Below are 22174 nucleotides of genomic sequence, written 5' to 3' on the forward strand. Positions count from 1 at the left end.
GGCCCCCGCGCCCTCTTGTTCTGGGAAGCCACTCCCTCGTGTGGACGCCGCGCCGTCCCCTCTGTCCTTCGGGCAGCAGTTCGGCTTCCGCCTCGGTCGACGCTGGTCGCACCCTCTTTAGTAGTAAATAGTGTGAAATTATCGCGTGTCTTTTGCTGCATTGACAACAACTTCCGGACATGACAGTGGCGACGAGAAAGTGGATTCGACCCGCGCTACGCAACGCTATTGGCAAGCCATGGCTACGCGAGGGTTTCCCAACCAAATACAAGAATTCAACGGCTCATCGTGGGTTGGACGCCTCCAGTTCTACTTTGAAGCTAACAACATCACAGACCCAGCCTTGAAGAGGGCCAACCTGCTGACGCTGTGCGGGGAGCAGACCTACGACACTGTCTGCGCCCTTATTCAGCCAAGCACACCAGCGGCAGTGTCTTACGACGACATCATAGCAGCACTGCAAAAGCACTACGACCCAAGGCCATCCGAGGTCTACAGCCGGGCTCGCTTCCAACGAAGAGATCAACTGGAAGGAGAAACTGTGAGCGCCTACATAGCAGCGCTCAAGAGGCTGGCTGCCCACTGCAATTTTGGGACGCTGATCACAACAGCTACCGGGCAGGAAAGAGACGCAGCTTCTTCTGCTAACCCCACCATGCTTCCCTTGGACGTGATGTTACGTGACAGATTTGTGAGCGGACTGCGTGACGAGTCACTGCAGCAGCGCATGTTCGCTGAGAAGGATCTCACGTTCAACAAAGCTTACGACATCACCGTACGAGCGGAGAGCGCCGGTCACCAGCAGAGAGAGATTCGCCGGAACACCGAGCCGGTACACCAAACAAGCAACCAGGTACGCAAAACTTCTGTTGCTGCGAAATTGGTAAAGAAAGCACAACGCTGGTGGCGGTGTGACGACCAACACAACCCCCAGGAATGCCGATTCCAGTCAGCCACGTGTAATTTTTGCCACAAGCGAGGGCATATCGAGAGAGCTTGCATTAAGAAACGGAAGCTTGTCAAGATAAAGTCGCCTTCCCAGCCTAATCACAGCGTCGACGCCTCAGAGAATACGCCGCCATCTGATGTCCATGGAACAACAACAGCAGCAGCACCATCTGTGTTGTACGACGTGAACACCATGAAACTCGGCACGCGACCGAAGATTTTTACCGAAGTAAGCGTACATTATCAACTGATTAAGTTCGAGGTGGACTCCGGCGCAGCCTGTACTCTGATCAGTGAGGACACATTCCGAACTTCGTGGCCATCTGACGCACCAACCTTGCAACAAGACGACACGCACCTGCGAACGTGGTCAGGACAAAACCTGCCGCTATTGGGCTCTGCCAACGTGCGGGTTAATTACAACGGCAAGACCCATACGCTACCTCTGCTTGTTGTGAAGGGCTCAGGATCAAGCCTCCTAGGTAGAAACTGGTTTGCTTCATTAGGCGTGACCATATGCGGCATAAACCAGACGCCGAGCCAGGATGTGGTTCAGCAACTGCAAGTGAAATACGAAATAGTATTCGCGGAAGAAATTCCAGGAAACGAAGGGCCCCCAGTCACACTGGAGTTGTTGGGCAATGCGCAACCAAAGTTTTTGAAGGCCAGGCCGGTGCCGTTTGCTCTCCGAACTACAGTTGAAAAGGAGTTAGACAAGCTGGAGCAGCAAGGTGTCATCGAGCCGACGCAACATTCACAATGGGCCACACCACTTGTGGTAGTTCGCAAGAACGGAACGATATGCCTCTGCGGAGACTACTGGAGCACCGTCAACCTTGCGACTAAAGCATCCTCTTACCCGCTACCGACACCTGAGGAAGTGTTTAGTATATTACGTGGCGCAAGAGTCTTCAGCACATTGGACCTCACCCAGGCGTATCAGCAGCTGAAGGTGAGCGTATCAACGGCAGAATTACTGACAATTAATACACTGAAAGGCTTGTACAAAGTCAAGCGACTGCCTTTCGGCGTAGCTGCAGCCCCGGCCATATTTCAAAAGTTCATGGAGACAGTGCTTCAAGGGATCACAGGAGTTTGCGTCTACCTTGACGATGTCATCATCAGTGGCGCTTCCATTGAAGAGCATGCAGCGCGCCTAGAGCTTGTTTTTCAAAGGATAGCAAGCGCAAATTTGCGCATAAGCAAATCGAAATGCTATTTTGCGGTGCCAGAAGTGCAATTTCTGGGACACCGAATTGATGCAGCAGACATCCACCCTACCGAAGACCGCTTACCGCAGGCGAGCTACAGAGTTGAGCACCCATCGCGGCCGCTTCATTTTTGGGTCTCGAGTTGTGATTCCGAGAGAACTACGCGCACAAGCCATGTCTCTCATCCACGCTGGACATAGCGGCATCGTTGCGATGAAAAAGTGTGCCCGAAGCTACATGTGGCGGCCTGGCATTGACCACGACATCGAAACAGTGGTCCGAGATTGCAAGCCTTGCCAGAGCAGCCGCAGCGCCCCGCCTAAAGCTCCTCTCCCAGAATGGGAAAAACCAGACACACCCTGGCACACCTTGCACATTGATTTTGCAGGACCAATTGAGGGCTGCATCTTCCTCGTGGTCGTAGATGCCTACACCAAGTGGCTTGAGATAAGAGAAATGAAACAGACGACTTCGGCAGCAGTTATTGACAACCTGCGATCACTGTTCACAACGTTCGGCCTGCCTCGCAAGGTAGTGTCGGACAACGGAACACCGCTTGTGTCTGCGGAGATTCTCAAGTTTTATCGTGACAACGGGATCTCATCAGTCACATCAGCCCCCTACCACCCAGCAACAAACGGACAAGCCGAGCGCTACGTGGCCGAGCTAAAACGCGCCCTTGAAAGAGATAATACAGGGTCGCTGCAGCGCCGCCTTGCACGCTTTCTCTTCAAGCAGCACACGACGGTTCAGAGCACAACGGGCCAGACCCCAGCGAAAATGATGTTTGAACGCGAAATGCGAACCCAGCTCACAGCCATCCTCCCCGAGCCCAAAGCGGAGACGTTCCGGGAAGAAAAACCAATTCCGCGCTGCGGAACGCTTCATGAGGGGCAGCGCGTCCTCGCCCGGCAGTTTCTCAAAAAGCCACGCTGGGAGGAAACTACGATTGTCAAACGCATAGGCCTGCGCTCTTGGCTCGTCAACATACATGGAACAGTAGCACGCCGACACCTCAACCAGCTGCGTTGATTTACGACGCCTGCTGACAGCAGTCTGGCATCCGAGAAAACACGAGCACCGTCTAACCACATAGCCTGGCACCTCTCCCCGGAGGAAAAGACTTCGCCCAGGGCAGACCTAGAAGACACAGCGACTAACAGCCAACCTACAAGTGCTTCTCCCCCGAGCGCACAAAGCCAGCGCGCCTCCACGCGTCCGCGCAGACCCCCTGCATGCTACCAGGCAACTTTCTAAAGGGGGAAGGAAGTGTTGTGTCCCCTTCTTTCGTTCTGTTCTGTGTCACCAGTGTTCCATTCTAACGGCCACTTGCCCCTCTTCGCGCGCCGTCGGGAAGCCACTCCCTCGTGTGGACGCCGCGCCGTCCCCTCTGTCCTTCGGGCGGCGGCAGTTCGGCTTCCGCCTCGGTCGACGCTGGTCGCACCCTCTTTAGTAGTAAATAAACAGTGTGAAATTATCGCGTGTCTTTTGCTGCATTGACAACAACTTCCGGACACGACACTATACGAGGTCTTTTAGAAAGCTATCTGATGTGCATTTATTCAGGGTTATCATGAAATGTATATTTCGCTATGAATTGCAGCAAATCCATTTCCATGTCCCGTTTCGCATGTTTCGGGCATGCACGCAGCTTGTGGGCAACTAGCTGCCCATAGACTGACGCTTGGTCCTTGTCCTCAGTTATCAAGGCGTCAACTTTTTCAATGTCGTCCTGCCACCGAGACCTCTCTTTCCTTTTCTTTCCTCTGCCAGACCGAGGGGCTGCCAGGGTACTTGCAGCGGTGCTGGCTTGTGAGCTCCCGTTTGGTGTGTGTGGCTCTGGGGTGGTACTCCTTGAGGGCACAAGTGGAGAGAAAGCACCATCTTCAGGAGGTTCTGCTCCATCTTGAATAAAGAAAAGAATTGCAAATTTTAAGCACTCAGAAAGGTTTTTGGATCATTTTAAAGAGTGGAAACGTAAAGAAATGATTTGTAAACTTCCCATGCTGCTTCTTCAAATGAAAGCATGTATTTCAGAACAGAGCCCACACAGGACAAGATGGTGTTCAGCATAAGTTGAATGCAGTGCATACAATGATCGCTTCCTGCTCTTAACTAAACCACCTTGCAGTGTTTCAGCATCAGAAGTAAATAAATTATTTTCACATCTAAGAGACTTCACTGCTGGCTCATTATATTGCAAGTGTGGGTACTTGTGAACGACAGTGTTTGCAGGTGCATAGCAGCATAACTGGAATGTAAATTTGCACCTTCTGTTTCACTGTAGATCGATTCCAGGACCGACTCTGCAGTTTCACTGTCCCGCACATGGCTGTTTGAGAAGGTGCTGAAAGAAAAATTAAGCGTCAGATGACACGGAACACCACACGGTTTACATTTCACAATTTGGTTTCTCGAATATTTTATTGATTTCCTTGTTTGGAAGCACAGGCCTCGTATTCAAATGCAATTGATTAGCCTAGTGGTGGGCCCAACAAATGTGTGTGCATAACAAGACAGAAATTTCAACATCTACTGTACAACAGTTTATATGCCATTTGGTCTTACTGAGAATATGCATTTACCTGCCCAGCATCCTTATGTTGCTACTTAAGGCTTTCTTCAGCTCCTTTTGCAAGTAAGTTATTTCAAAAAGTAACCCACGAAGCATTGGGGACATACCTGCCAATATCCACCTGATCTTTTAGAAACATCATCATGTGGAAATAGGGCCACTTCACGTGCTGTGCATCAGCAGCTCCCGAGCCACTTGGCGCACCAGTCTTCCACGCGCGGTGCTTCTTCGTGAATGTATCACGAAGACTCTTCCACCGCCCCTGTAGATTATTGTCTGCAAGTAGAATTGCACAGATTAACCTCGGTTTACTACCACACATTACCATCAAATAAAACAGTTAAATATAGTACTTTTGTAATATCAATGACAGCTGTTTATTGCAGAAGCATGCCAGTATTTTATCTTGGCTTCCATTGACGTGCTTGGTTATTTAAGCAAGTCGGCGCGGATATACCGCGCGTCCCTTTTTATCTGACCTGGTTGTAAAACAAAGTTATTGCACTGTGTCTTGCTAGAAATACTAGTAGCAATGCAACCATACCTTCCGGGTCACATCCAACTTCGGTGGCCACTTCGGCCCACGCCGCCATCCTCTTCCTCTGCTCCTTGAAATCCTTCCTTGTGCTGTCCCACAATATGGGACGCTTCTGTATCGCGCCTATAAGTTTGTCGTTGAACTCCACGCGTGATGCTTTCGCCGACGTAGCCATGGTGGTGACCAGCGCACGCGCACGAAGTGTTCAAGGGACGGCAAGGAACGGTGAGACGGCTGGCGCTCCCGCCGAAAACAGACGGAAGTGACTCCGACAGGCATTTCCGGTAGCGTCAAACGCGTGCGCGCCGCGTCAAAATCTAGCCGGTCCTGATCGGCGGCGGCGGGCGTTTTTCTCGACGCCGGGCGTCAAATCGGCGCCGTCAGGCGAAAATCGCCTCAAAAACGCTCCATGTATCCCGGGCTTAACGGCTGAACGCCAGCGACGACAGTAGCGACTCGGCGAGTCACTGCGAATGGCTCGGAACTTCCGACAGGAGGCGGCAGAGGAAAATTGAAACCATATGCGCGAAGGCAATGCCCTGGCTCGCGCTTGCCCGAGAGGGTCGCGCGGCGGCACGAGCAGACGATTTTCATGGCTGCCGGAAGTGTGCCCGTGACGTCGTGGCTGCTGTGGCTCCAGCGAATGACAGCGTGTGGTGGCCTGGTGACGTCATGGGTATAGTGACACCTTTTTTCCGGATTTTAGTTTCAAAATCGGTCACTGCGAGTATATCAATCGGTCCGCGAATTGTAAAAAACACGGTTTTTCAAAATTCATAATAAATTACCGGCTCAGTTCTGAAGACTCATACTTGGTGTGAATGCTTCTTAGCATCATTTCTAAGCATTGAAAACATTTACAAGTGTCTTTTTATTCATTGCATAGTCAGTCCTTTTAAGGGCCAGTAGTTGTCTCGCCTTCGCATTACGTCCCTGCCCAAGCCCATTTCTTCCTCTTGATTTCGACTAGGATGTCATTGAGACGCGTTTGTTCTCTCACCCACTCTGCCCGCTTCCGGTCCCTTAACGTTACACCTATCATTTTTCTTTCCATAACTCGCTGCATTGTCCTTAACTTAAGCTGAACCCTTTTCGTTAGCCTCCACGTTTCTGACCCATAGGTGAGCACACCTAAGATGCAGCTGCTATGTAGGCAGTGCACGCTAAACACGATTACAACTCCTTTTGGTATACTGCCACAGTTCCGAGGATTGGAACCGTGAACGAAGTAACGCCTTTGCTCTCCCCGTAAGACTGGTTTCTGAGGATTGTCCCAGAGCGACTGAGACTATGAGGGATGCCGTAGTGGAGGGCTTCGAACCACCTTGGGTTCTTTAATGTGCACTGTCTTCGCACAGTACAAGGGCCTCTAGCGTTTCACCTCCATTGAAATGCGACCGCCGTAGCTATGTATCGAATCCGCGTCTTTCGGTTTAGCAGCCGAGCATGAAAACCACAGCGACGGCTTCCATGAAACTTTGGTCGGAGTTTTACGACCTGATGCGCCTCCGCACGAATGCGAAATATTGCAGGCCACACGTGTACCCCGCAGTTTGCTCAGAAGGATATGGGCTGTTACTTAGTTCTTCTTGGACCTTTACTGCTGCGCACGTCAGGTGTGCAGCAGCCCATACGAAATTGCTGCTGTTAAAACCTGCAGCCTAAAAGAATGCTAGTGCGCAGTTCTACCTAAAAAGCAGGCACCAGGAGATCGTTGTGGTTTGCAGGCTCGTTGGTTAAGAAGAGCTGCCCTGGGGATCCTCCTCTCCAGGTGTATCGGCTTGCCGACTTACCTTCCTTTTGCCTTTCTTTGCCGTCGTCGCCATACTGACCTGAAAAACAAAAACCTGCGTGCGTCACTCGTCTTCTTATCTGCGCTCCACGATAGTTAAACGGTTACCGCGCTCTACAGCGAGGGACTCGGCGACACTGAGCTGCGACGCATTGTCACACCAATAAGTGCAATATTCATCGCCGGCAAAATGCGGGACGCGGGCGCTCAAGATTTCGAGCACAACGCCGCCCATGCCGAATTCCTTGTCAATTTTGTAGCGTGAACTACACTGGCCGAAGATGAGCAGTTCCGCGTGGCTCCTCGACAGCCGTGCTGCGCATGCGCGAGTAGCAGTGACGTCACACGGCGCACAGCTTACACGCGCTCCGTCGCCGCCGCGCGCGCCTCGCCGGTCTGCGCATTCCAGAGGAGTGGCGTCATAGCCGCGGAAGACGCACTAGCGCCGGCGCGTGCGCAGCTGTGCGCCTCCGTGGTGCAGTAGCCAAGTCTCACGCTGCGCCGGAGCCGCTTGATAGCGCCTCTCATTTTGTGCGCATGCGCAGAGGTATCAGTGAGGGTATACATATAGCGGGGCGTTTGCCAGTGTGGTATAGCCATGAAGAAGGAGAGCGAAATTGCTGCTCAGCGGCTCAGCGTAGCTCACGCTACGTATATCCTGGCATAGCCGAGCTAAGCCACTGATAATGTTTTACCCTCCGCAGCGCCACAATAGGGGCATGGCGGCATTCGGGTCTGTTGCACCTGAAACAAATAATAGTGCTCAGATGTTGACAATCTGGCTTCCCTCATCACCATTATTGCATAGACGCGCATCGTTGGTCTGCTTATTTCCACAAGTTGCTGATGTTACAGGATGATGTGTGAGCTGCAGGAGGGTGTAGGGAAAGTTTTTGATAATATATGAAAGCAACTTTCAGCCGGTTGCTTTAAGTGAGGGCAACTACATCACAAAAAATGATGGTCGTTTAAGAGCTGTGCACGGGCCGCAACTCTGAGCCCGCGCCCGGCCCGGGCCCTTCACTACTAAAGGCGGCCCGGCCCGGCCCGACTCTAAAGAAGCCTGAGTTCGCCCGGCCCGGCCCGGCTCGGCCTTAGGTCGTGTTAAAGCCCGGCTCGACAGGAAATAAAGCGACGACGACACAAAAAGAAACAATATCAGGAAAATCAGTTTATTTAATTGACCTTAAAATGTTGAACTCTTGCATTCCATATGACAAAATCGTGAATATATACAGATGCAGCGCGCGCACAGAATTGTTATTCTAAGTTATTGTGCATGAACAACAAGTTGTCCATTGATGAAGGGTTAAGGCAAGTGCGGTGCTCCTGCATTATAAATCCGGCAGCGCTGAAGTTTCGTTCACTGCTTGAATTGGTGGCCGGAATGGCTAATAGCCTCTTAGCAAGAAGAGCAAGTTGTGGGTACGTGGCTTCCTTGCTTTTCCAAAACTGCACTAGTTCAGATTCTGAGCACGGTGTCGATTCTGCGGCCAAGTAATCGGTCAGCTCGTCTCGTTCAGCAGTCTGGTAGTTTGCAACTAGCTACTTGCTCCGACCGGGAAGACGAACAAGAGATAAGGCAAGTGCTTCCGGATGCGCGTCTTCGGAGCTTTGCGAGGCCTCGTCCTGAGAATGCCACAAAACACCCGATCGTCCCCTTTTTTGGGTGCCGACAGCGGCGAGTTGAAAAAGTTCACCCGTTTCTAAGGTGCTGCTGAAAGAAAACAGTGGCCTTTCTAGCAAGGGCAGTGACGACTTGTGCTTCCTGTCGACTTCGGTCAACGACCAGACTTCAAGCAGCACCACTGCCCATTGGAAAAGCCCCCCATACGCCGTCGCTTGGCTAATTTGTATGTGTGGCAAAGGCGATCCCGCGTGCGCTGTACACAGACTTATGTTCGCTTCCCTTCTCAGCCTTTTTACCGGGAGGCGCCTACGATCAGCGGCTTTTCCACAGCGTCGGTAAAAACGCATTCCGAGCCTCCGTTAGCTTTCGTTTGCCTTTTGTTAGCGTTTAATTGTACTTTTCTCTCGCCCCTGTAGATTCCATTTTTGAGAAATAAATACATTCCACTTCCTCCTGTACCTACATGCGAGACAACAAGCATACTTTCGCATAAGGTACGCAGTCGAAATCGACGAGCCCGACCGGCCAGTCCGAGACATAGAAAGCCTGGCCCGGGCCCGGCCCAAGCCCGAGTGAGAGAATCTCCAAATGACCCGAGCCCGGCCCGCGGCCCGGGCCTGGTCCGGGCTTTCGGACCGGCCCGAGCCCGTGCACAGCTCTGGACCGTCGTTTTGCGTAGTTACGCCAAAATCGAATTAGGTGCGCTAGCCTAATACTTCCGGTTCTCAGACCCAGTGTTCACGGATGGCAGTTATTCGGACAGCGATAAAGTGGTAGTGTGTATATAAGCGGAACTGGTCATTATCTCTATCTATAGATCTCTGGGAATATTTCTTCCAATCCTCGCGCAGGGGTGCAGTGGTAAAGCGATGCGCCACTGCCTGCTATAAACGGGAAGCACTGCAGCCGTAGTAGATTCAGGCGCAGATTCCCTCGACCGGAGTGGGCATTGTGGCGGCGACAGCAGTTGAGACTTGGACGGCGGCAAGAGGCCGACGACTACATGAAAGAGCCGCGGAATTTTTCTCACACTTCGCTCGTTGAGGATGAGGTTCCCTTATTCTGCTTCTCGGGAAAGGACGCCTGAAGGCAGCGACCGACGAAGGACAGACGACGCGGGAATAAAAGGAACGGCGCCGTCAAGTAATTAGCCGTGTCCATCAGGAGCCGGCCACACCATAGAGAGCTCGCCGCTGTTGAGGCCCGCGGCGCCCCACGCATCACAGGTGTTTTAACACAGGCACGGAGCCACTATTGCACCACTGTAGAGAATAGCAGCGGACTTGCGATTTCTCCTTGACCGTTCCCATGGCTCAACTCTGCAACGACCACAGTGCTGTGCAACTTTTCCCATCTTGGAGAAATGTGCCTCGTGTTGGATTGGCCAGCGCCTGATGAAGGGGCTTTAAGGGATTTAATAAGTGCGCTGATTGAGAAAGGACGCCCTGGGACCTGGCGGCAAGGCGCCTGTTTGCTTTTCCCTTCATAAGTAGATAAGTTTTTTCAAAGTGCCATTAAACCCGCTTGTTTTCGTTTTCCCAAACTGCAAGTTCCATCTTTCCTCAGCACGAAGACTGAGACACGCTATTCAATGGAGCCCGGCTTCGAGACAGGCTGTGCGCCACGACATGCCCTTCTTTCCATTCCTTTCTATTCCAGTCCCATCGGTGGAACTTGGGTTGTTTGAATGAGCTGACACTTGACATCGTGAGCAGATTCCTGGGTATATACTAGATATATACTTATACGCGGCCAAGCTGCCCATCACCCGGCGGGCAGGTGAGCAGCCGGCCACAAAACCAGCTTTAGAGAGACAGGCAGAAAGACACACGGATGGACAGACAGACAGACAGACAGACAGACAGACAGACAGACAGACAGACAGACAGACAGACAGACAGACAGACAGACAGACAGACAGACAGACAGACAGACAGACAGAGACAGACAGAGACAGACAGAGACAGACAGACAGACAGACAGACAGACAGATGGACGGACGGACAGACAGACAGATGGACGGGCGGATGGGCAGACAGACAGACACATGCACGGACGGACGGACGGAGAGACAGACAGACAGACAGATGGACGGACGGACGGACGGACAGACAGACAGACAGACAGACAGACGGACAGACGGACGGACAGACAGACAGACAAACAGATGGACGGACGGACGGAGATACAGACAGACAGACAGACGGACACAGACAGACAGACAGACAGACAGACGGACGGACGGATGGACGGACGGACAGAGAGACAGACAGACAGATGAACGGACGGACGGACAGAGACAGACAGACAGATGGACGGACGGACGGACAGAGAGACAGACAGACAGATGGTCGGACGGACGGACAGACAGATAGACAGACAGACAGACCGACCGACCGACAGGCGGACGGACGGACGGACGGACGGACAGACAGACGGACGGACGGATGGACGGACGGACGGATGGACAGACAGACAGACCGAAAAAGAGAATCGCTAAATGCGGGGGTGGTCAGGAGCGGTTGAAATCCCTTCGACAGGAAACCAACTAGCCCAGCTTCATGTTCCGTTGTTTTCTTTTTTGGGGCCACACACTGAAGATTGCTTGCTGCCTAAGTTTATAAACGATACAAGTAGTGGCCAAGGGTCGGCAACATTTATATTGCTGCGCTACTAACTACTCTAGTGGCGCCATACAGCGGCTAAACTGCATTTCCTGGCAGTTGGCAAGCCTTGAGCCATCTCGGGGCTAGATGCTTCGTCTTCATCATCTCTCGTGCTGCCTGCTGCCCTGCGCGTTCCAACGTCTTGCGCGTCTAATTAAAGCAAGTAAACCAGCCCTGCTTACGTCAACCGTTTCTCAGTGACATATTTGGTGGAGGTGCTGGGTAACACCCTTGTACGCTGACCTCGAGGACACCTTTGACGTCAGCTCTCAACGCGTGGCTACAACACCAGTCCACAAGACGAGCCGCCGCCTGCGAGGCCTACAACCCGAGTTCGGCCAACTGACAGCGCCGGTAAGGGCCATGACATCCACCGCGGCTAGCCAGACAAGTCAGCACTCCGGGAATGCCCCGCCGTTTGTCCTTCACGCACCTCGATCGCCGTCACCGTTCCACGGGGACAGGTTCCAGGACGTCGAAGACTGGTTGGCCAATTTTGACCGAGTGGCGGGTTTCAATGAGTGGGACGGCGAGCGCAAGCTGCGCAACGTCTACTTTGCGCTGCAGGACTCGGCCAAAACGTGGTTTGAGAACCACGAAGCTTCCTTTACCACCTGGGAGGCTTTTCGTCGAGAGCTGCTAGCGACATTTACCAGCAGCGAAAGAAAAGAGAAAGCTGAAATCGCCCTGCGCTCGAGATCACAGCAGCCGAACGAGGGCGTCACGATGTTCATCGAGGACATGACCCGACTGTTCAATCGGGCCGACCCTGATATGCCCGAAGCCCAGAAGGTACACCCCTTAATGCGTGGTGTAAAAGAGCAGCTATTTGCCGGGCTGGCCCGTGGCCCGCCAAGAACAGTGTCGGGCTTCACCAACAAGGCAACGCTTATCGAGCGCTCTCTAGGAACGGGGCGCGCACTGCGGACGCCAGGCTACTGTAGCAGCCGCTTCGCAGTACACGCCTACGTCGCTGCCCGCCGAGGAGCTTCGGGAGCTTGTAAGAAGCCTTGTGCGCAAGTAACTGGCAAAAGTTCGCTTTGAAGCTCCACAGGTCAGCGTCGCTGCCGTTACGGACGTGGTCCGCGAAGAAATCCGACGAGTTGTGCAGCCACCCCCAGTTCCACACCCGGCGCCCTCCGTTATGACGTACAGCGAGGCGCTACGAAGTCCCGGGCCAGCGATGCGAGCCTGTTCCCCCATCGCTCCTGTGCAATACCTGCAGGAGCCAATCGCAACAGCACCCTCCGTGCCGCAGGAATTCAGGCTCCCCGTGAGCAAAGCGCACGTTTGGCGGATGCCAAACAATCGGCCGCTCTGTTACCACTGCGGAGAGCCCGGCCACATCCTCCGCCACTGCCCCTACCGCAGGATGGGTTTAAGGGGGTTTTCACCTGACGCACCTCGACCACGCTACGGTGAAAGACCACGGGATATCGAACAGTACTTGGCTGAAAACGTGCAATCTTCGACCTCGCAACGACGCCAGTCCCGATCGCCATCCCCAAGGCGGTTCTTTTCGCCCGGCCGCCCGTCATCCTCTGGCCAGTTCAGAGGTACGTCCCCACGTCGGGAAAACTGAAGACGGCGTCCTCCGGGGGTAGGGCTGCCGCTACTAGACCGAGTCAAGAGCCTCCACCCGACGATTCGCCGCGACGCTCCGACCGACGACGACCTGACCCGATGACCTCGACGACGCGCTGCGACCGACTGGCCTCCGCCGAAATTTCGGTATCCGCCGACAACCACGACGTTACCGCACTCGTGGATACCGGCGCCGATTTTTCGGTAATGAGCAGACGGTTAGCCACGGACATGAGGAAGGTTCTGACCCCTTGGTCAGGGCCGCAGATCCGGACAGCTGGTGGCCACGTGGTAACTCCGATCGGTGTCTGCACTTCGCGAATCCACATCCACGGTGTTACTTTCCCTGGTTGCTTTGCTGTGTTACCCGAGTGCTCCAAAGACCTCATACTCGGTTTGGATTTCCTTCACGAGTACGGGGCCGTTATCAACCTCCAGGAGCTAATCGTGTCGTTTTCCACCCAAGGTCCTGTCGACGACAATACCGAGCCACGCAGGGCTAAGTTATGCGTCTGTGACGACCACGTATTGATCCCATCAAGATCCAGCATGTTTGTTACTGTGGACTGCAATAACAGCACCAAAATTCGTGGCATCGCTGAAACCAACATGTCGCTGCTCTTTGGTCGGCAAGTCTGTGTTGCTCGAGGAATTGTTGAACTGAACAAGGGCCGAACCGAACTCTTAGTGACCAGTTCTTGTTATGAACCTCAGTGTTTGCCTGGCAGAACAGCCATTGCGTATTTCGAGGAACTCAGCGAATTCGCGGGACAGCACGCTTTGTCCGGAACCCCGGCATCAGTGGAGAAACTGACCACTCCCATAAACACTGACGTGAACCCAAACCTCCCAACTAACCAGAAACGCTGCTTGGAAAGCGTTATCCAGTCTTTCTGCGACTGCTTTGCCTCGACCTCCAAGGTTAGGCAGACACCGCTCACAAAGCACCGAATTATAGTTGACGCCAACCAACGGCCCTTATGTCAGCCGCCCTACCGCATCTCTTCGAAGGAGCGCGATGCCATTCGCCGCCAAGTTCAAGAAATGCTCAAGGACGACGTGATACAGCCGTCGACGAGCCCGTGGGCGTCGCCTGTTGTCCTAGTGGCAAAGAAAGTTGGAACCCTACGGTTCTGCGTTGATTACAGACGTTTAAACAAAGTCACTAAAAGGATGTTTATCCTCTCCCGCGTATTGATGACTCCCTGGACCGGCTGCGCCACACCAAGTACTTCTCATCGCAAGGTTTACGCAGCGGCTATTGGCAAATCGAGGTGGACGAACGCGACCGGGAAAGACCGCCTTTATTACAACGGACGGTCTGTACGAATTCCGGGTGCTCCCTTTCGGCCTGTGCTCGGCTCCTGCAACCTTCCAGAGGATGAATGACACCGTTCTTGCCGATCTCAAATGGCAGTCCTGTCTCGTGTACTTGGATGACGTTGTCATCTTTTCTGAAACGTTCGAAGAGCACCTGAGACGCCTGTGCGCTGTGTTCGAAGCAATTCGGTCGGCCGGTCTTTCCCTGAAGCCCGAAAAGTGTCACTTCGCTTTCGAAGAGTTGAAGTTTCTGGGCCACATCGTGAGCGCTAAAGGGGTTAGCCCAGACCCCGATAAGACTGCTGCCGTGGCTGCTTTTCCTGTGCCCATCGATAAGCGCAGTGTGCGCCGCTTTCTGGGTCTCTGCGCCTATTATCGGCGTTTTGTGCAAAACTTCTCCCAGGTCGCTGAGCCCCTCACGCGACTCACGAAAGATTAAGAACCATTCTTCTGGGGCCTGGAGCAACAGCAAGCCTTTGAAGACCCCCGCACTCGTCTCCAAAGTACGCCCATCCTTGGACACTACAACTTCGACGAGTCGGCCGACACTGAACTACACACAGACGCCAGCAACATCGGCCTCGGTGCGGTCCTTGTGCAGAGGCAGGATGGTCTCGAACACGTAATCGCATACGCGAGCCGCACATTGTCACGATCTGAGGCGAACTATCCCTTACAAAAATGGACATGGAATCTTTGTTGAGTTTTCATGGGGTTCTTATGGACTCATCAGGATGTCTACAGAAACTCCGGTTCTGTAGAGTGACCTCCATTAAAACCACACGAAGTGTTTGATGCGCTTTTACATCAGAAATTTAGTCCATACAAAGTCGTCAAAGATATTGATGTATTTCCACCACAGAAATTCATCCAATATAAATTCCTGAGATATCTTTCATGTGATTTCTCTACAGAAATTTAGTCCACACGAACACATCAAAGTTCTTGATGTTGTGACATTCCTTGTGTGCTACGAGGTACATTCCTTGTGTGTGCATCGAGATGGGGCTTAAGGCCGCCCCTCTTTTCCAGCTGCATACCTTTGCAGAAAGCAGGACGCCGGCACACGCGGAAACCGCTCCCCAGTATAAGCGAGAGCCCCGAGTACATACCGGGAACGAAAATTGTCGCTTGACGCACGGACCCCCCACCCCCTTACGACGTGGGCTATCGCCGGGAAGGCACCCACAGCTTCCCGCGGTGCCTCGTGAACAAAAGCGCATTCCCAGAACGGCCGTGACGGACACCTGTCAGACAGACAGGCAGTACTCGCCAAGAATGTGGAAAGACAGGCGCAAGTGAACAAAAGCGCATTCCCAGGATGGCCGTGACGGACACCTGTCATGGCGGACAGGCAAGACTCGCCAAGAATGTGGGAAAACAGGGGCGACCCTTAATCTGGTTTCCCGGAGCGACAGACGAACCCCTTCATGATTATTAGCTGTGTCCCGCCGTCGGTAGCGCGGCAGCATCGAGGGCGCTTTCGCCCCCTCCTCTGTTGCTGACGAACGACGCGGACCGATGGTGGGTGGCGGTATGCATGCCTGAGGCAAGGATTAGCTCCGAAGGGAGAGCCTGTGGATACTCTCACTTGAGAGAGAGTGGTGACGTTTTGTTGTTTATTTAGTTTGTATTGTTAACAAGAATCTGGGTTCGAGGCTAAGCCTAACCCAAGGGGTTGTCCCCATCTCGCATGTTATTTTTCATTGGAGAATTGATGCTTTGGGCGGGCCACTGAAAATGACCGCCCTTAGTCCTTTGTTAATCAAGTGCTTAAAAGCGCATGTAAACGGATGCAGTCCAGTCCAGTCTGAGCTGGGGCTCCATGCTTAGCATGTAATGTGATGCTACTTAGGCACTAACCTGCCCGGTCGATGAGTAAAGTAGTGCAAAGTTTGTTCTTTTGTAAATTCAGTTCTGCTTTTTCCAGTTTAACTCTCTGTATATGTATGTTGTAAAATTATGCTCTGCTGTCATCATCTACAAGCTCGCCTCCTGTTCATCTTCTAAGCCGAACGACACTAGAGGAAGGGTTTGTGAACCATCCTCGAAGAAACGGACGACCAGAAATTCTACTGCATACACGCTCAGGACGACATCGTTAGCGAAGAGGGCCTTCAGCGCCGAAGCCCGACGGCGTGCAGCTTCTGCCAGCAACCGCTCGAGCCCAACTCCGGAGCCACTCCATCGCCCCCATGAAGTCGTCGGCACGTAAGCTCGGACGCCCCCGCCTCTGATGTATAATCTTAATCATTTGTAATTATTGAATATACCTGTTTGTTTAAACTGAGCCATACGGTGTCTCTTTGCCTCTCCGTCCCGTGTGGACCTGCGCATTATGGGGGTCATCACACTGGTGTCAGAAGTGGGGTCTCAAAAGCAAATGTCCTCTGAATGCTGAGACATTCATGATTTCAAAATTGTAATCAAAAGGGAATCACGGGACTGATTGTGGGACTTTTACCCCCATTTGAGAGGCTTGAGGCACCGGAGGGCTTGAAAAAAAAAATGTCTATCTGAGGGAGCTCCCACTCCACAGCCGTCGCTCGGAGCAAGCATGCTGGCATTAGGAAGCGTCATTCCGACGTTTACGGGAGATAAGACAGGGGTTCCAATCTGCGATTTCTTTTCCATGCTAGAAGAGATTGGGAAAATGGGGGGATGGTCCGATGCTCAAATGCTGGGAATGGCGAGGTGTGAGATGGCAGGAGCTGCTCATGATTTTGCATGGCGAGACGAAAAAGTAAAATCCACAAAATCATTTGCGGAATTTAAGAAGCTCGCGTTTGAGCATTTTGACACTGAACCACGTCACGTGCGAGTACAGAGGTTCCGTGACGCCGGACAGATGGTAGGGGAGGACGTGCGAACGTTTGCGTCGCGGCTTCAGCGCTTAGCGCGCGATACGTTAAGCAGGGAGGAGGAAGGAGACCAGCTAAGGAAGAAATACGCGGAGGATCTACTTAAAGAGGAAATGACCGCTTTGTTCGTGGCTGGTCTGCAAGACCCCGTGCGCCGGTTCGTGCTCTCGCGCAAGCCGAGCAATTTCGACCAAGCCGTGGAGGCCGCATTGGATGAGGAACAAAATGAGGCGTTAACGACAGCCGCAGCGAGAGTACGCGTCATAGAGAGAGCGGTGCTCAACCCTGAGGTTGCTCTCTTGACAGAGCGGTTAGATCGCTTAGAACAGCTGCTATCTCAGCAGGTAGAATGCCAGGTTGAAGCGCGCGCTCAACAGCGCCCATTCGCTGGAAACCGGAGACCGCCACAAAGCTACAGGCGCGGTATGCGAGATTTTGAAGAAAATCGTATGCTTCGCTTGCCAGGGTCGCGGACACATCGCCAGGTTCTGCCAAAACGTGCGCCGTGGGGAGCCACAAAGAGAAGCAGGCGAGACACGCCCTAAGCAAGCCTACAGCGGGGCTCCAGATACCGAGACAAAGAACTAGTTAGTCCTCCCCAGCCTGAGGAGCGTGGGGAGGGAGCAGTAGATGATGAGGTGGTGGTAGTTTGTGTGGCCGACGAGGCATGCCCTGTTGTGCGTTGCAAGTTAAATGGTTGTTGTATGGAATTGTTGATAGATACGGGGTCAAAGGTGACATTGCTTAAGGAGAGCAGTTTTAACACGCTTCGAAGGAAGGGGGACCGCGAGGTGTTGGAAGCGTCTGGTGGTATGGCAACCAAATTTGTAGGCATAACGGGGGATCCTCTTGGCATAAGTGGACTCTACCGGTTACACTTCTCTCTCGGCGGAATTGCATTGGAGCACCCCTGCTACGTATGCCCGGACACGGTGTCTCTGCCAAACGGAGTGTCAGGTATATTAGGGCAGGATTTTTTGAGAAAAGGGAAGGTAGTAGTCTCATTCTCTGAGGAAGAGGTTAATGCGGGCGGCTCAAAAGTTCCGTTTTTGAACAGGAGAGGGGCTGAGATTCGCATTACCGATATTGACACCCGTCAAACAGTGGGATCATTGGAGAAGGTATATTCGCGGGTTGCCGTCCGGCTGGTCGAGGAGGCGGTCGTCCTTCCTTGGTCGGAGCACATTTTGTACGCGTTTGTGCCTTCAGATGTAGAGAGCGGCGCCGTGGGAGTGCTTGAGCCGGTCGACTCTCTCAGCAATGGCCTGAAGGCAGCCGCGTGCCTCGTGACAGTTAATGACGCCCACAGAGTGCCCCTACGGGTGGTTAACTGTAGCCAGCCTTCCCAAGAACAAAACATTGGCTTTCTTCACCTCTGCGATAGAGAAACGTGAGCCCACCGATACGGTACTCGCAACTGTAGAGCATGCTAGTCCTTCGGCTGCTCCAAAGGTGTCGTTCGATCTTTCTCACGTAAAATCCAGGGAGAGGGAGGCTCTGGCTGGTTTGCTGAACGACTACTCGGAGGTATTCGCCGCGTCAAACCTGGATTTGGGCTGCTGTGGCGTTATAAAGCACAGGATAGAAACCGGCACTTCATCGCCCGTTTACCAGCGTGCGTACAGGATTCCTTACTCCCAACGTGAGGAGATGGAGCGGCAGGTGCAGGACCTGATTGATCGCGGCATTGTCGAACACTCAAAGTCACCCTGGGGAGCACCAGCACTATTGGTGGAAAAGCCAGATGGCTCGTATCGATTGGTAGTGGACTACCGCAAACTAAATGCCGTAACTCGCATCGATCCATACCCCATCCCCAATATACAGGAGACGCTTTCTCAGCTGGGCTCTGCCAGGTACTTCACGGTAGTGGACATGGCGGCGAGATTCTGGCAGATAGCAATGGATCCGGCAGATGCCGAGAAAACGGCATTCAACACGCCCTCAGGGCACTATGAATGGAAAAGAATGCCGATGGGTCTGGCCATCAGCCCTGCTGTCTGGCAGAGAACCGCTGATGTTATCCTGGCAGGTCTTCTGGGGAGGCTGTGCTTCGTGTATATGGATGACATTATCATATACAGTGACAGTTTTGAGAACCATTTGCGCGATATTGAGCAGGTTTTGGTGCGACTAAGAGGAGCGGGTCTCAAGCTGAAGCCCTCTAAGTGCCAATTCCTCAAAAACGAGGTGAAATACCTCGGGCACGTTGTTTCAGCTGACGGCGTGCGACCGGACCCTGAGAAACTAAGGTGTGTCTCGGATTTTCTACCCCCGACTAGCGTCCGCCAGGTCCGGCAGTTTCTCGGCCTGATCGGTTACTACCGAAGGCACATAGAGGAGTTCGCCAAGCTCGCTAAGCCGCTCACCGCCTTAACAGCCAAAAATGTCGCCTTTCGCTGGGACGAAAACGCGGAGGATGCTTTTGGGGCCCTGAAAAGGAAGCTAATGAGTGCACCGCTGTTGCGCCACCCGGATTTTAATTTGCCCTTCGTTATGGCCACAGATGCGTCAAAGTTCGCAGTTGGTGCCGTGCTATCTCAGGTTATCGAGGGCAAAGAACATCCCATTGCTTTTGCTAGCCGACAGCTGAGCCCCACAGAGCAAAAGTACGGAGCTACGGAAAGGGAGTGCCTCGCCGTTGTCTGGGCAGTAAAGCACTTCAGATGCTACCTTTACGGCCGCAAATTCAAGCTAGTCACAAACTGCCATCCTCTGAAATGGGTGATGAGTGTCAGGGACCCTAGCTCGCGACTCGCTAGATGGAATCTACACCTGCAGGAATACTGCTTTGAAGTTGAGCACAAGTCAGGAAAGACACATCTGAATGCTGATGCACTCAGCCGCACAGCTGCCGTGGCAGCTATAGATGAGTTTGTCCCCGTAGTCGACCCCGCCGAATTACGCACAGAGCAGTGCAAAGATCCTGACCTGAAGCTAATAATCGAAAGCTTAGAGGGCGCACCGTCTCACCCCGAACAGCTAGGTTATTTCATTGGCAAAGACGGCACCCTGTGTCGGCGCACGAGGCCAACCAGGAAAGGGAGACCACAGAAAACCGCTTGGGAGAGAGTCGTCATACCTCGGTCGTGGACAGAAAGGGTTCTTCGCGCGTTTCACGATGCGCCATGCGCCGGTCATTTTGGCGTAGCGAAGACACACAGGCGTGTGGAGCGTTTGTACTTTTGGAGTGGCATGCGACAGGATGTTAGAGACTACTGTGCGAAGTGTCATTCCTGTCTCGAAAGAAAAACACCCAAGGGACGAAGACCAGCTCCAATTCAGCCGTTCCCTGAGGTTTCGGCTCCCTTCGAGCGGACAGGTATGGACATAATGGGCCCATTGCCCACGACCACTTCCGGAAACAAGTACATTTTAGTATTTGTCGACCACCTTTCAAAATACGCGGAAGCGGTAGCACTCCCAGATCAGAAGGCAGACACGGTTGCAAGAGCATTTGTCGAACAGATCGTGCTCCGACATGGACCCCCGAGGCAACTCTTGACAGATCGGGGAACGAACTTCGTGTCGCAGCTAATGAGGAGAGTTTGCGAGCTGCTTAAGATCGCTAAGAAGCAGACAACACCGTACCATCCGGCTTGCAACGGCGCGGTGGAGCGACTGAACCAAACCGTGGCCGGGTTCCTGTCGCATTTTGTTTCGCGCGACCAGCGGGACTGGGACTTGTGGCTCCCGTATGCAATGTTTGCCTACAATTCCGCAGCACACGAGAGCACGGGCGAATCGCCATTCTTTCTTCTCTACGGCCGAGACCCGGACCAGCCTAGTGAAGTGCCAGAGGGCCCCCGTCGTGTCCCATACGCTTCACTGGACGACTATAAGGTGGAGCTAGAATCGCGCTTGCAAGTGGCGAGGGACATCGCAAAGGAGGCCTTAAAGAAAGCGGCGAAGTGCAGGAAGGAGGTGCACGATCGCAGTGCTAGAGACGCGCCGTTTAATGTGGGGGACAGCGTGTACATTGAAAACTGCCAAAGGCAGATTGGGCTAGCTCGTAAGTTCCAGACGAAGTGGAGAGGACCGTGCGAGGTTGTCGAGAAGCTTTCTCCGGTAAACTTCAGAGTCCGAGACGTGAACCGGCGCTTGATAAGGATACACGCAAATCGCCTCAAGTCGGCACCGGTTCAGTATTCACGAAATGAGGAAAGGGAAAGCGCGGATTTTGATGGGGACAGAAGTGAAGCGGAGCGCGCAGATTGTTCGCAAGAAACGCCCTCTCCTGCATTTGTTCGGCAGGCGCCAGAGGTGACGGCCAGAATGCCACCGGATTTACTTCATGCATTGCTAGAAGAAGAAGCGCGCGAGGTTGCCGCGCAGATAACGCCAGGAGAGGCTCCTGCCACGAGCCCTCGCGAGTCCCAAAGCAGACAAAGGGGCACAGACTTACTTACTATGACTCATGAAGGCCGATATCCGCTGCGAAATCGGAAAGCTAAGTCGGACTAATGGCGTAAACAGAGCGGAGTTTTGAACTGGTTAGAATTGTGTAATGCCACAGCTCATAACATTGCTATGTGCTTATGTGTTAAGTTATCGGAGTTGGTAGTTAAACCTTTCTGTCATTAAGTAACACCTTCACAGGAGAGCATGCGGAGCGCATGCAGAACCTGCCCTACTTCCTTTCGTTATCTATATTTTTGTCTGTGCCGTGATCGTGCTAGAAGTGGGAGCTCCTTTATAACTGTGGTAAATTTATTTCGTCCAGTTTGGACTAGAAAAGAGAGGCTTGGGTGCTGAGTTTCATGTTTATCTGTAAAAGAAGATCAGTGCTGCCCCTGGAGACGCCAGTTATGACAGCGGAGGCATATGGTGTTGTGCAGTGGTGTTGAGTGCAGCGAAAAGTGTTTTGTCGGACGCACTGTGCGAGGCGATTCAGAAAGACAAGGGGAGCTGCAAGGACTCAAATGTTCGGAGAACATTCTTCTGGAGGGTGAGCGAGTGTGACATTCCTTGTGTGCTACGAGGTACATTCCTTGTGTGTGCATCGAGTTGGGGCTTAAGGCCGCCCCTCTTTTCCAGCTGCATACCTTT

The 22174-nt window shown here is 53.0% G+C and overlaps 1 long non-coding RNA gene across 1 annotated transcript in view; it reads right to left on the bottom strand.

The window, feature by feature from the left end:
• LOC144122836 (uncharacterized) overlaps positions 1–22174 on the bottom strand; it is a 160687-nt gene that overhangs the window by 36701 nt on the left and 101812 nt on the right. The window contains exon 2 of the long non-coding RNA XR_013312911.1: positions 7066–7104. This is a non-coding gene — a long non-coding RNA (uncharacterized LOC144122836). The remainder of the gene's footprint in view (positions 1–7065; positions 7105–22174) is intronic.

This window comes from Amblyomma americanum, chromosome 3, assembly GCF_052857255.1.
Source record: "Amblyomma americanum isolate KBUSLIRL-KWMA chromosome 3, ASM5285725v1, whole genome shotgun sequence".
NCBI classification, from domain to species: Eukaryota; Metazoa; Arthropoda; class Arachnida; order Ixodida; family Ixodidae; genus Amblyomma; species Amblyomma americanum.